Consider the following 10,847-nt stretch of genomic DNA (forward strand, 5'->3'; position numbering starts at 1 on the left):
CTGTTGTGAAAATATCTCTTATTATGACAATAATGTATAAAAAAACCTAGAACAAGAATTAGGATGTTGAATGTGCTTTCTTTTATTTTAGTGTCTCTCAGGCAGATTTTTAGCTTCTTTTCATGTAACCTAGAAGCTTTGGTCTGTGTAGCAAGTCTGTGTCAGAACAATTCCTGATATTACTAGATGCAACCTCTCTATTAAAAATTCCTCATTCCTTCACTATCTCTACTCTGTTCTATGCTGTTTCGTCCCCTTAATCTTAACTGGCAGTACTCCCACTTCGTTATCATGGTGAGTACCTTCTTGTTTCAGCCTGTTGACTCTCTGCTGGTACTCAGGCAACCACTTGTAATAGTATTGCCTGTCTCTTAGAAACTCAAATGTTTGAATTTTCTAAAGGCTGTTTATAATGATCAAGTGCTACTTTGAGTTTTCTACACCGTTTACCTTTTATTCTGATATCTCACTTTGGCTTACTGCTTTTATCAAGGTTGAAGGTTAGCCACATATTTCAGTATATTCATATATGTAGTATTGTTATTGGTTGCCACATTCTTATTTTGCTTTGACCACTTCAAAAGGAATATGGCTTCTTGGAAAAGGGGCTAGTTTTGAATGAAAAGCTGGTTTTGCATTATCATGTTTGGTGGTTTGTATTGTTTTTTTTGTCTTTCTTTTCTTTTGTTAGCAAAGCATACAGTCTAATTGTCATGTCTTCAAAATGAATGGCCTTGCTGTCACAGGTTTACCACAGAATGTTAAGTCTTTGGTTATCTCTTACTTTTACAGCTGCTGGGGCTGCTCACCAGTAGTCTCTGGCATTGTGACAATTCCCACACATATATTGTCTTTTAGACTTGTTTTGTTTGAGTTTATTAAGTCAGGATGGTATTTTATATTATGATCTATTATTCTGGCTCTCCAAAGTCATACTAGTAATTCAGAGCTCCTAAAATTTCAATTTCTATTCTGAGAGGAACTGTTCAGCCCCTCACTGAATTCCTGGGATGTGCTAACTGGACGTTGCTACCGATTCCTTTAATCTCATCCATCTTTTCCAGCAAAGTCATCATATCCTTTACATCTGCTTTAAGGTCTTCTCTTCAAGAGTAATTGTGATACTATGGACATCCCCAGTGGTATAAACTAAAATTGCTACAAATGCCAACAGTTGAATCATGAGAACATACTGTGTGGGAAAACTATTCAAAGATGTTGTATTGTTTTCTAGCTGTCTTGTACTTTCATTCTTATTCTACTCTCCAAACTTATGTGCAGAAGTGTCTACCTGTGGAAGAGACTTTTATGATAATTTGAGCTGTTCTGTCACAGCTGGTCCAAGTAACAGGAAACCATAACTCTTCCTTATTGGGCATGTGGGAGCAGGTGTGCATTGGGGATGCCTTGATTGTCTTTGGTTGACTGCAGACTGAGACTGAGCATGACCAGGTAGTGTGCCCATGCGGCCATAAGGCCAGTGGCTCCCTGGCTTGGATCACAAATAATGTAGCCAGCAGGAGCAGGGCAATGATTGTCCCTCTGTACTTGGCACTGGTGAGGCCTCAAATCCTGTGTTTAATTTTGGCCCCTCACTACAAGAAAGACATTGAGGTGCTGGAACATATCCAGAGGAGGGTAACAAGGCTGGTGAAGGGTCTTGGGCAGAAGACTTAGGAGAAGCAGTTGAGGGAACTGTGGTTGCTTAGCCTGGAAAAAAGGAGGCTCAGGGGAGACCTTATTGCTTTCTACAACTGTTTAACAAGAGGTTGTAGTGAGGTGGGGTTCAGTCTCTTCTCCCAGGTAAGTGATAGGATGAGAGGAAATGGCCTCAAGCTGCACCAGGGAAGCTGTAGATTAGATATTAGGTAAAATTTCTTCACTGAAAAGGTGAGAAATCTTTAGAACAGACTGCCCAGGGAAGTGGTAGAAACACTGTCTTGGTAGTGTTCAAAAGGCATGTGGATGTGGTATTTGGGAATATGGTTTTGTGGTAAACATGGTGGTACTATGTTAATAGTTGGACTCAGTGGTCTTTTCCAACTGTAACAATTCCATGCTTCCAAAGCAATGATTATTGGGCTTATAGTAAAAGGTTCCTTCCCTCTAATAAATCCCTAATATTTAAATGGCCATAGTCCAGCCTCCTGTGTGCTCATATAGAGTCATGTTTGTACATAGGATCCTGTGTATGTATCTGCAGCTTTTCCTTCCTAAATCTCTAACCAATGGCATAACTCCATTCAAGTTGCTGTTGCCATAGATATAACAGTTCTCTTGTTACAAAAACATCATTAGTTTCAGTGCATGAAATCAACAGGCACTAGTATATGAAGAAAGATACCTTCTGTCTAATTGGTGTAGTAAAATACTCTGCAGTTTCTATCTACTTTGATACTGTAAAATCCCCTGAGTCCTAATCATCCTATATACCAGAACTGTCCAGGTTATTGAAGACAGCTCCTTCTTTGTTAGTGCAGCTGTATAAGCTGCCAACAACTGTTTGATATAGATTTCTTTCTCATAATGCTTTACTACAAAGCTTAATTTGTACTTAAGTTTTGGAAACCCAATTGCCTATGAGGCTCTGCAATAAAAAAAAAAACCAAAACATTGCCTCTGTCCCATATAGTTATTTTCTCTGCTTTTCCTTGAAATACCCATTTCTTTAACCAGATCATCCAAATTCATCATGGAATATATCTGAAATCCAGATGTATATGGGGGAAAAATGGACCATATGGCTTGCACTAAAGAGCCATGATCATAGGTTTCCTTGTCCAGATCAGCCAATTGTAACAAACCTCCAACTGAAAAATTTGGCAAACTTTCTGCAAAATCTCCACGTGCTCCTTTGGCAGCAAGCTCTGACTGGTCATTTCAAGCTGACAGGATTTTGTAACAGGCAAATATTCCCACCAACATGCTTCATAATTTGCTAGTATCTCTACTTAAATAATTCATGATATAATAGAATTAGGCTTGCAGGAGTGACACTGATGCGATTCTTATTATTGTCAGGATCTAGAAGAACAGACAAAAGACAGCATGCTTTAAATAAGATTTTTCCAGCACATGAAAATTTCATCTAGGTGTCAGGATATCTAACCTCTGATTCTGTATTTAGGAGAGTCCTTGGGAAATCAATGGTTCTAGCTAGCATCATTTTGTTTGTTTGGTTGGTTTGATTTTCTCTTTATTAGACTTACTTGGTTTCTGTTACCTGGAATGGGATGGACAGGTTTAGATGAAGTGACAACACAATTAAAGCCTGTATCATAATTCTGTGGAGAAAAAAATAAAAAGGAATTAATTCAGTGTGCTTGCTCTTTGAATTTTTTTCTTTGTGATGTTCACGTATTTAGTACACAGGTTTTAGAAGTGTTTATATTCTAGTTCTTATTAGGCTTTGAATTTTTCCAAGTCAAACACTGTATATACAAATAGTTAAATCAGTAGACTTACACGGAGATACAAATACACTGCCCTTTCACCTTGCTTTTACCTAGCCTGCTTTTCTGTTTATTCCTACTTTTAGCCTTCCTTAGTCCATTCCAGCTCTGAAGAACAAGGCATACTATTTCACTTTCTCCTTTGCCTTGGAGATTTTGCTGCCTCTACAGCTGATCTTGCTTAGTTTTACCAGGAGCTGAAAGTATCCCAGCGAGAAAGAAAGAAAGAAAGCTGTGTTAATGATACAATATCAGTTAAGTTTGCATGAAAACTTATTCAAAGGGGAAAGTAGGGAAGGAAAGTAAGTTGCTCTTTGCACTCATCACGGAGGTAGGTAAACCTATGATTTCTACCAAACTGAGGGCAGAGAAAGTTCCCTTTGTCAAGAGCAGGCCAGTGGACAAGGAAAACTGTGCAGCTCAGTACTGCTGGCTCTTTGGAAGAGCTTTTGAGGCTTTCTCATTTTTTAACAAGTCATCACTTTTCCCTTGAGCCCTCTGTTGCACCAGTAGCTAACAAAATATCATTAAAAATGCAACAGTCCTCTCTAGGCTTTGCATTGGCTGAAACACAGTGAGATTAATACTTCAAAAATGGAATTTTAATGTTTTACTAAGCTTTATACTGAACTGAGAAGGCCTTTACACACCGAATCTTTTGCAGGAACGAGCATGAAAAGAAATACAATACTGAAAAAAACATTTAAAAAATGTTCAATAGATTGTGATGATAGAAATATTATGGTTACATACCTCAGTCTGTCACATGTTCTTAAGTATGTGTTCCATTGAACAGCAAACTATTAAAACCGTCAGTGTACCTGTTTAGAGACAGACATACTGAAAAAGAAAATACATTATTGAACTTGGGCTAATAATTTCTTTGTAGCAAAAATTAGCTGGTGCTGAAAGCAACACTTGAAATTATGCATTATGTGTAGGTTTAGGTGGCCAGTATGGGAAAGTTCTATTTTTCCATAAGCCTTGACTCTTTTCAGGACCCTTTTTGGTCAGTTTGAGTTAGGATTTGTAATTTTTATATGCATACTTCATGTTCTATATAAAGAATACATGATTGGAAAATAGGTTTTCACAGAAGTGTTAAATGCGACTAACCTCATCTAAGTCTCATCCACATTACCTAAACAGCATAGCATGGGTATTTACAAATAAATCTGTAGACAGCAGTGTTTGTTGAAAGAAACTACTTTTTTAAGGAATTAATGTGACTTTTAAAGCATATTTTATCTTGAGCAGCATGAGTCTGGAAAAAAGGAATTTGATTTCTTCATTACATTTGGAAGCAATGTTAAGGTTGTCTATGTTTTCAAATAATTTAGAATGATTTTTTTTTTTCTCCTGCTTGCGCTGTTTCTACTTTTGGTTTGTAAATACAACTTGTGTTTAACATCTATTTGTTATTCTGGCCTCTTTATTTGTATGCATTAGCAAAATAGTCTTGTTTTACCTGCCCACGACACCACTGATCGTTTTGCAACGTTTTAATGTTACACCTTTGAGGTAACAAAGCTGTGAGTCACTGTGTGGAAGAGAGTATCACAGTCAACAGCAGAGAGTCACATCATGTTGTGTTTTGGCTATTAACTGGCAATGAACTGGCCAGAGCCCCTGACAATCCAGGGACCATAGTGCTACAGGGAGGTATTGAGAATGTGTATTCCCACACTGAGTCATTGCAACTCCTCTTCTTGCATGCCTCTTTTGATCTGCCAGAAGCACTTCCCTGAACTCGTACCAAGATATTTTGCTTTCATCTGTTCTCAGGATCTGTGGGACAGAATGTGGCGCAGTGAATACAGAGTCATGGTAAGAGCAAGGCATTTATGATTGACATGGTGTGCTTGAAGCGCAGGATCCCTCTGAAGTAATAGTTCCTAGATGGTTTCTAGTGTGAATGCTTGGTTCTAGTATCCACACTGTCTAAATTCAGACTTTTCATTTTTGCTTGGGAAAAAGCAATAAACAATCTTTTTGGATTAAGGACAATTTTCTTGATTGTAGTTTTTGCTGACATAAATTAGTTTATTTGAATACTGCCAACAGGATCTCTTCTGCCTTGTCTTGCTCAAGTGAGTGGCCTTTTTCACGCAGAGGCACATAGCTTTAATTCCTATGCAAATTCCTTTTGTCTAGGTGTCTCTGAAATTTAGAGTAATGGAGGAAAAAGTTCACAACCGGGGAACCTGTCTAATCTATTACCCCTAGGTCTTGAGGAACAGTGTTAAATTTGATCATCTTTGTTATAAGATGATAAATACCGATCTTGGTTTGGGGAGTTTTTTTGTGGAACAGTAATAGCATGTGATTCATTACACTGTTATTTGGGAGAACTGAATTAGGGTAAAAGAAAACAAACTCTGGGAAGAATTGCTTTTTATTACAGATGGATTCTTGTAATGATTGTGTTATAAACATCCAATTGCTCTCCTGAACTGTTACTCTCACTGCTGTACTTGCTGCAATACTTTTAGGAGACAGTTAAAAACAGCAACTATTCTTGAAATGGTGTTAAAAGTTTTTTACAGGTAATAGCATAAAAAAGACCTTTTTTTTCCAGAAAAACCTGAGGAATCAGGAAGAATTTTATACTGAGGCTTCTAGAAGCAATGAGTAATTATTAAGCCACTTCTAGTGATACAGTCAATGATCAAAACAGCAATGACAGAAGCATAATGAGAACAGTGGATTAAGCATAAGGAAAGGCATTTGGTAATGTAGTGTTCAGTTAATGGCATTGAAACTGCTGTTTGAAAATAAATTTAATCATAAGCATAGCATGTGGGAGTAATACATCTAATAGATCCAGGGATTATTAAAAGGCAAAAAAGAGATTTTTGATTGATCAGACAGATGGATCACATGCTTCATCTGTTACTGAGTTGCAGCAGAAACTTAAGGAACATCCCACTTGCTTTGGTTGGGCTACTGTTTACCTTTCTCTGCCGTCGTTCCTTTAGCGCTTATATATATATATATATTATAATTGCAGGAAGTAAGATCTGAGAGCTCTTTTTAGGTAAATGATATCTGAAGCATTCTGGGTTTTGCAAGCCTCTGATGGGTGTGGATCCTGGCTTGGGTTACGCTAAATGATTTTTTTAAAAAGCCAACTTCCTAGAATAACACAAAACAGAAACTCAGTACCTGAAAATTATAGATTAGGCAGGGAAATATCACCAAGTATTTGCTCCCTGTTGGGGCAGCACTGGTCCACACCAGTTTTAATTTAGTTTCTCATGAATATGTTATGGGGGGGTATCCCAAGTGGGAATCAGTTGGTCTCTATGTGTGTACAACTGGTATACCTACACAGAAAATTTTAGCACCCCTTTCTCATGAGCTCTGTTATATGGAGGGTATTTCTTCTTCACTGTTCTATAGATCACCTTTTATTCTGATGTAAACAGGGTTGTTTGCTGGGGGTCAGCTGTGTCTGAAGAAGAGGTAGGTTACTCTTTCTGTGTTTCCTTTTTAAAGGGCTGCCTTTTTGCAATGGAATCTGTTTGCTGTTCCTGTCTGCCCAAGCAGACTATTTGTGACTAGCTACCAACTGAAGCCCGTTGGATACAATGTGCTCGACTGGGTGTAGGCACTTGGTGTTCTAGCCTCTGTTTTGAGAGGGAACTTTTCCCCAGGCATTTGTAGTAGAGTAAGCATATTTATAGTTAGATAAGAAGGTGCTGGAATGGTCCCATTGCTTTAAGAAGGTGCCTCCTCATATGCTCACTGTTCAAAATTCCTGTGACATATCTCAAGACAAATATCTTGTTTGCCATTTTGGTGTTTGGAATTTTTTTACTTTTTTTTTTTTTTTTTTTTAATTGATAAATACATAAAATGAGGTCAGCCACACCAGTGGTTCTATCTGCATTTTTCAGCATGGTATAAATTTAAAAATTCTCTTCTTATTTTCTTTCCTAGCTTAGTCTTTGAAGAACAAAATCTAATTTATTAAATTTCTGAGTCATCTTCAGTGCTTCTACTCTTCAGTGTTTCTACTCTCAGCTTAGCATCTAGAATTCAGGAAACACAACCTTCAACTTTTTTTTTTTTCTAGTTTTTTTTTTTATTGGTATTCTTAATCATCTCTAAAGGAAGGGAGTTAGAAATCTCCACACCTCTGTTTGACTACTTCTTTCTAAAAATCATAAATGTCTACTTTTCTTTCTGACTTCTCTCCACTTATCAACCCCTGCCTACCTTCTTCCCACCCAGGTGTAACTGGGTGAACCTGCTCTTTCAAAAGTGTGCTTGGTCTGCTTGACTGAGACAAGCAGAAAGGTAGCTGAGGTTGGGTAAAGGGTGAAAGAGAAGCCTTTAATATGCATGTTTCTGGCTCTTCTTTTTACAGGTTTTCTCACAATCTAACAGTTTGTCTCGCTTACATGTTGTATCTTACCTTCAGAATGAAAGCAGTTTGAGAAGAGTGACTAGAATCATGATTTAGCTGACCTTAGGTAGCACTGCAATAATAGGGAAAACAACTTACAAGGTAATAAAGTAAACAAACAGAAAATATCTCTTATTTCTGATTTCCAAAATGAAATTATTTTACAGCAAAAAGAAGCATAAGTTTTCATATTGTTTCATTTTCTTGTACTTGTACTTTTCTTGTACATCTAGCACTCAGATGTTGCTCCTTGTTTTCCAGCTCTAAAAGAAGCGTCTAAAGCCATTTTATATTTTTGTCAGAATGAAATTGCCTTTATTTGTGTCAATAAAAAATTATTTCATTTCCTGCTGCCAAAAGTATATGACAGACCTATCTACTGTGGTTGCCTCCCCTAGCCAGGATCCTGTCCAGGATATGACAGTGAAAAAAGTAAAGCTGTAGTAGGAGATGTTTTGTGATAAACAACATATACCAGATGTTGCCTCCTAAATTCACAGAAATAGAGATTGTCTCAATAAAAAGGCTTTTCATATTTTAATTTTTTTTTTAAAAACCCCAGATTTTAACAAACAATTACTGTAAATGCATTAAATATTTCCCTTCCTCTGTACATGTCTGTGTCCTGGTTCCTTAGAAGCTTAAAAATCTGTGGGTCATTGAGTTTCACAGCTTAACCATGCATCAAATAAAAAAGTATTTCCCTTTACTTATGTATTATGCAAAAGTATAAACAGATGTCTTGATATTGTTTGTCTTTCCTGATTATTATTTCAAATACATAATTTTTTCATTGTTGTCTAATTTCTATGCTATTGTTCTGAGAAAAGATGAATGAGACTAAACAGATATTTGGTGAGAAATAATTTCATTTCTGTACAATATAATTCAGTATTTTAATTATTAGTTTCTATCTCATAACTTACACCTTGTGTTGTCCATTCTTCTTTCATTGTGCTGTCTACAATTAGACCCACAGGAGGTTCTTTCCCTCAATGGTTATACTAATTTATGATCTGTTAGTGTGCATGAGTAGATTGCATTTTTCCTTTCACACAGGCACATGGAAGTGTAAATTAAGTTTCTGTTAGCCAGCAAAGGAGATGTCTATGTAAGGGTATAGTATTAAATTCCTGTTTTTAATTTCTGTCGTAAATGCAGTTAGAAGCAAAACTGCAAATGTTTTCCCTTTCTTAAGTAATAAACCCAGTTTATTAGTTATAACATTTTCCGAGTATACCTGGCTTTTTAAACTCTGCTGCAAAAGCATTGCGCTGACATTGACCAACTTAATACTCCTAATTGTAGCTAGGTAATTCTAGAAATCCCTGGGTAGGGAAATAAAATGGAACTTCTAAAAGAGCCTTTTTGATTCTAGAGTCTAATCTGAAAATGCTTTCTCTGATAACTCCTCAGAACTGCTTGAGTCTATCATTTCAGTACTCAGTGTTGTTAAATTTGTCCATTTTTTCTTATTTTCTCTCAGAACTCACTATTACCATGTCTCTACCATGAAAAAAAAAATAATAGGAAAGAAAAAAAAGATCATCCATTCTCCCACTCTTCTGTGGGAAGAAACTGAGACACCTGAGAAGTGTGAAGTATTTGGTTTTGTTGGCTGGTTTTGTTTATTTGTTTTTCTTCTATCAAGTAACACATTTCCTTTCAGAAAAAAAAAACAACCAAACAAACAAAAACAAAACAAAAAAAAACAAAACAAAAAACCAAAACCAAAACACCAAAACAACAGAGAAACAAAACCAAACAAAATAAAAACCACACTGTCCCTCATTTGAAATATAGAGTTCAAATAAAATATTGCAATTTGGGTTCCATAAAGCAGCTCATGATTGGGTGCTTCATTGTCTTCAAGTCAAATAGCTTTAGCAGAGCAATCTCAGAATTATCATCCAGGCAGGTATGTTACCAGACATGGGAGATGGTGGCAGAACTCAGTGGAACACGAACTTCCTCACCAGTTTGTAAGTCTCTGTAAAGCACCTCACCCTTTTGTTGACCATCTTTTTATTCCTTTATATATGTTATTATATCAGTATGTAACATTTTGGGTTTTTTAGTAAATAAGTCAAAAGTCAGGAACCTGAGTTGTGTTATATATCCTTATATTGCCTGCTCCCTTATTTTTGCAGTGTTAACAATGATAGCCTGTATTTTACAATAAGCCTTAATTTGCCTACAGCCCTGGGAGGTATTTTTTGGTCTGCATCACCTAGGGGTGTGTAGGATTGAGTTGCTCTGCAGGTTTACTTGCAACAGTGGCAGACTGGTCTTGATGATCAGACTTTATGTTTTGTCAGTTTAGCAATTTTTATTTAAAAAGTGTCATCTTAAAAGATCATTTCTTACATCTCAGGAATTCACTTTGAAGTGGAGGAATGCATTTTTGTCAACCTGTTCTGTGGACAGCTTCAAGGTGGATGCCTGCTTTTTCTTTGGTAGCAACACCACTGTGCCGTGATTGTCTAACATGATTCTTATCCTATCTAACATGATCCTTATCCTGTAATATGAACTTTTTTTCTTGCAGAAAAGTCATAGGGTATTTTGTAAATAGAGAGGGGGGGAAAGGGTGTTTTATCCGTAGCTGTAAAATGGTGGGTTTCTCCTGCTGTCCCTTGTGTAAATCACAGGTTGACATAAATCTACACAGTTTCAAGAAGTCTTGCTTTCAGCTTTGAAATTCTCAACTATTCAAAATACAGCTGTACCTGTTTGGTTTAGCACAAGTAGCTTCAAGATGTCATTAAGAGAAACTTTTGACCTCATATGAGATTTTCATTGTGTCCACAGTGAAAAGTTGTTGATTAAACTCAGTAACTCATGATATTCTGCTGACATCTGCCATTAAAAAAAAAAAAAAAACAAAAAAAAAACCAAAAAAAAACCAAGAGAAAGGAAAGACATCACTTTTCATTTTGGCTGGAGAAAACCCTTTGTGAAAATGTCAGTCAGTGACCAAATCC

The sequence above is a fragment of the Pyrgilauda ruficollis genome, unplaced genomic scaffold, assembly GCF_017590135.1.
Source record: "Pyrgilauda ruficollis isolate IOZ18807 unplaced genomic scaffold, ASM1759013v1 scaffold27, whole genome shotgun sequence".
NCBI lineage: Eukaryota > Metazoa > Chordata > Aves > Passeriformes > Passeridae > Pyrgilauda > Pyrgilauda ruficollis.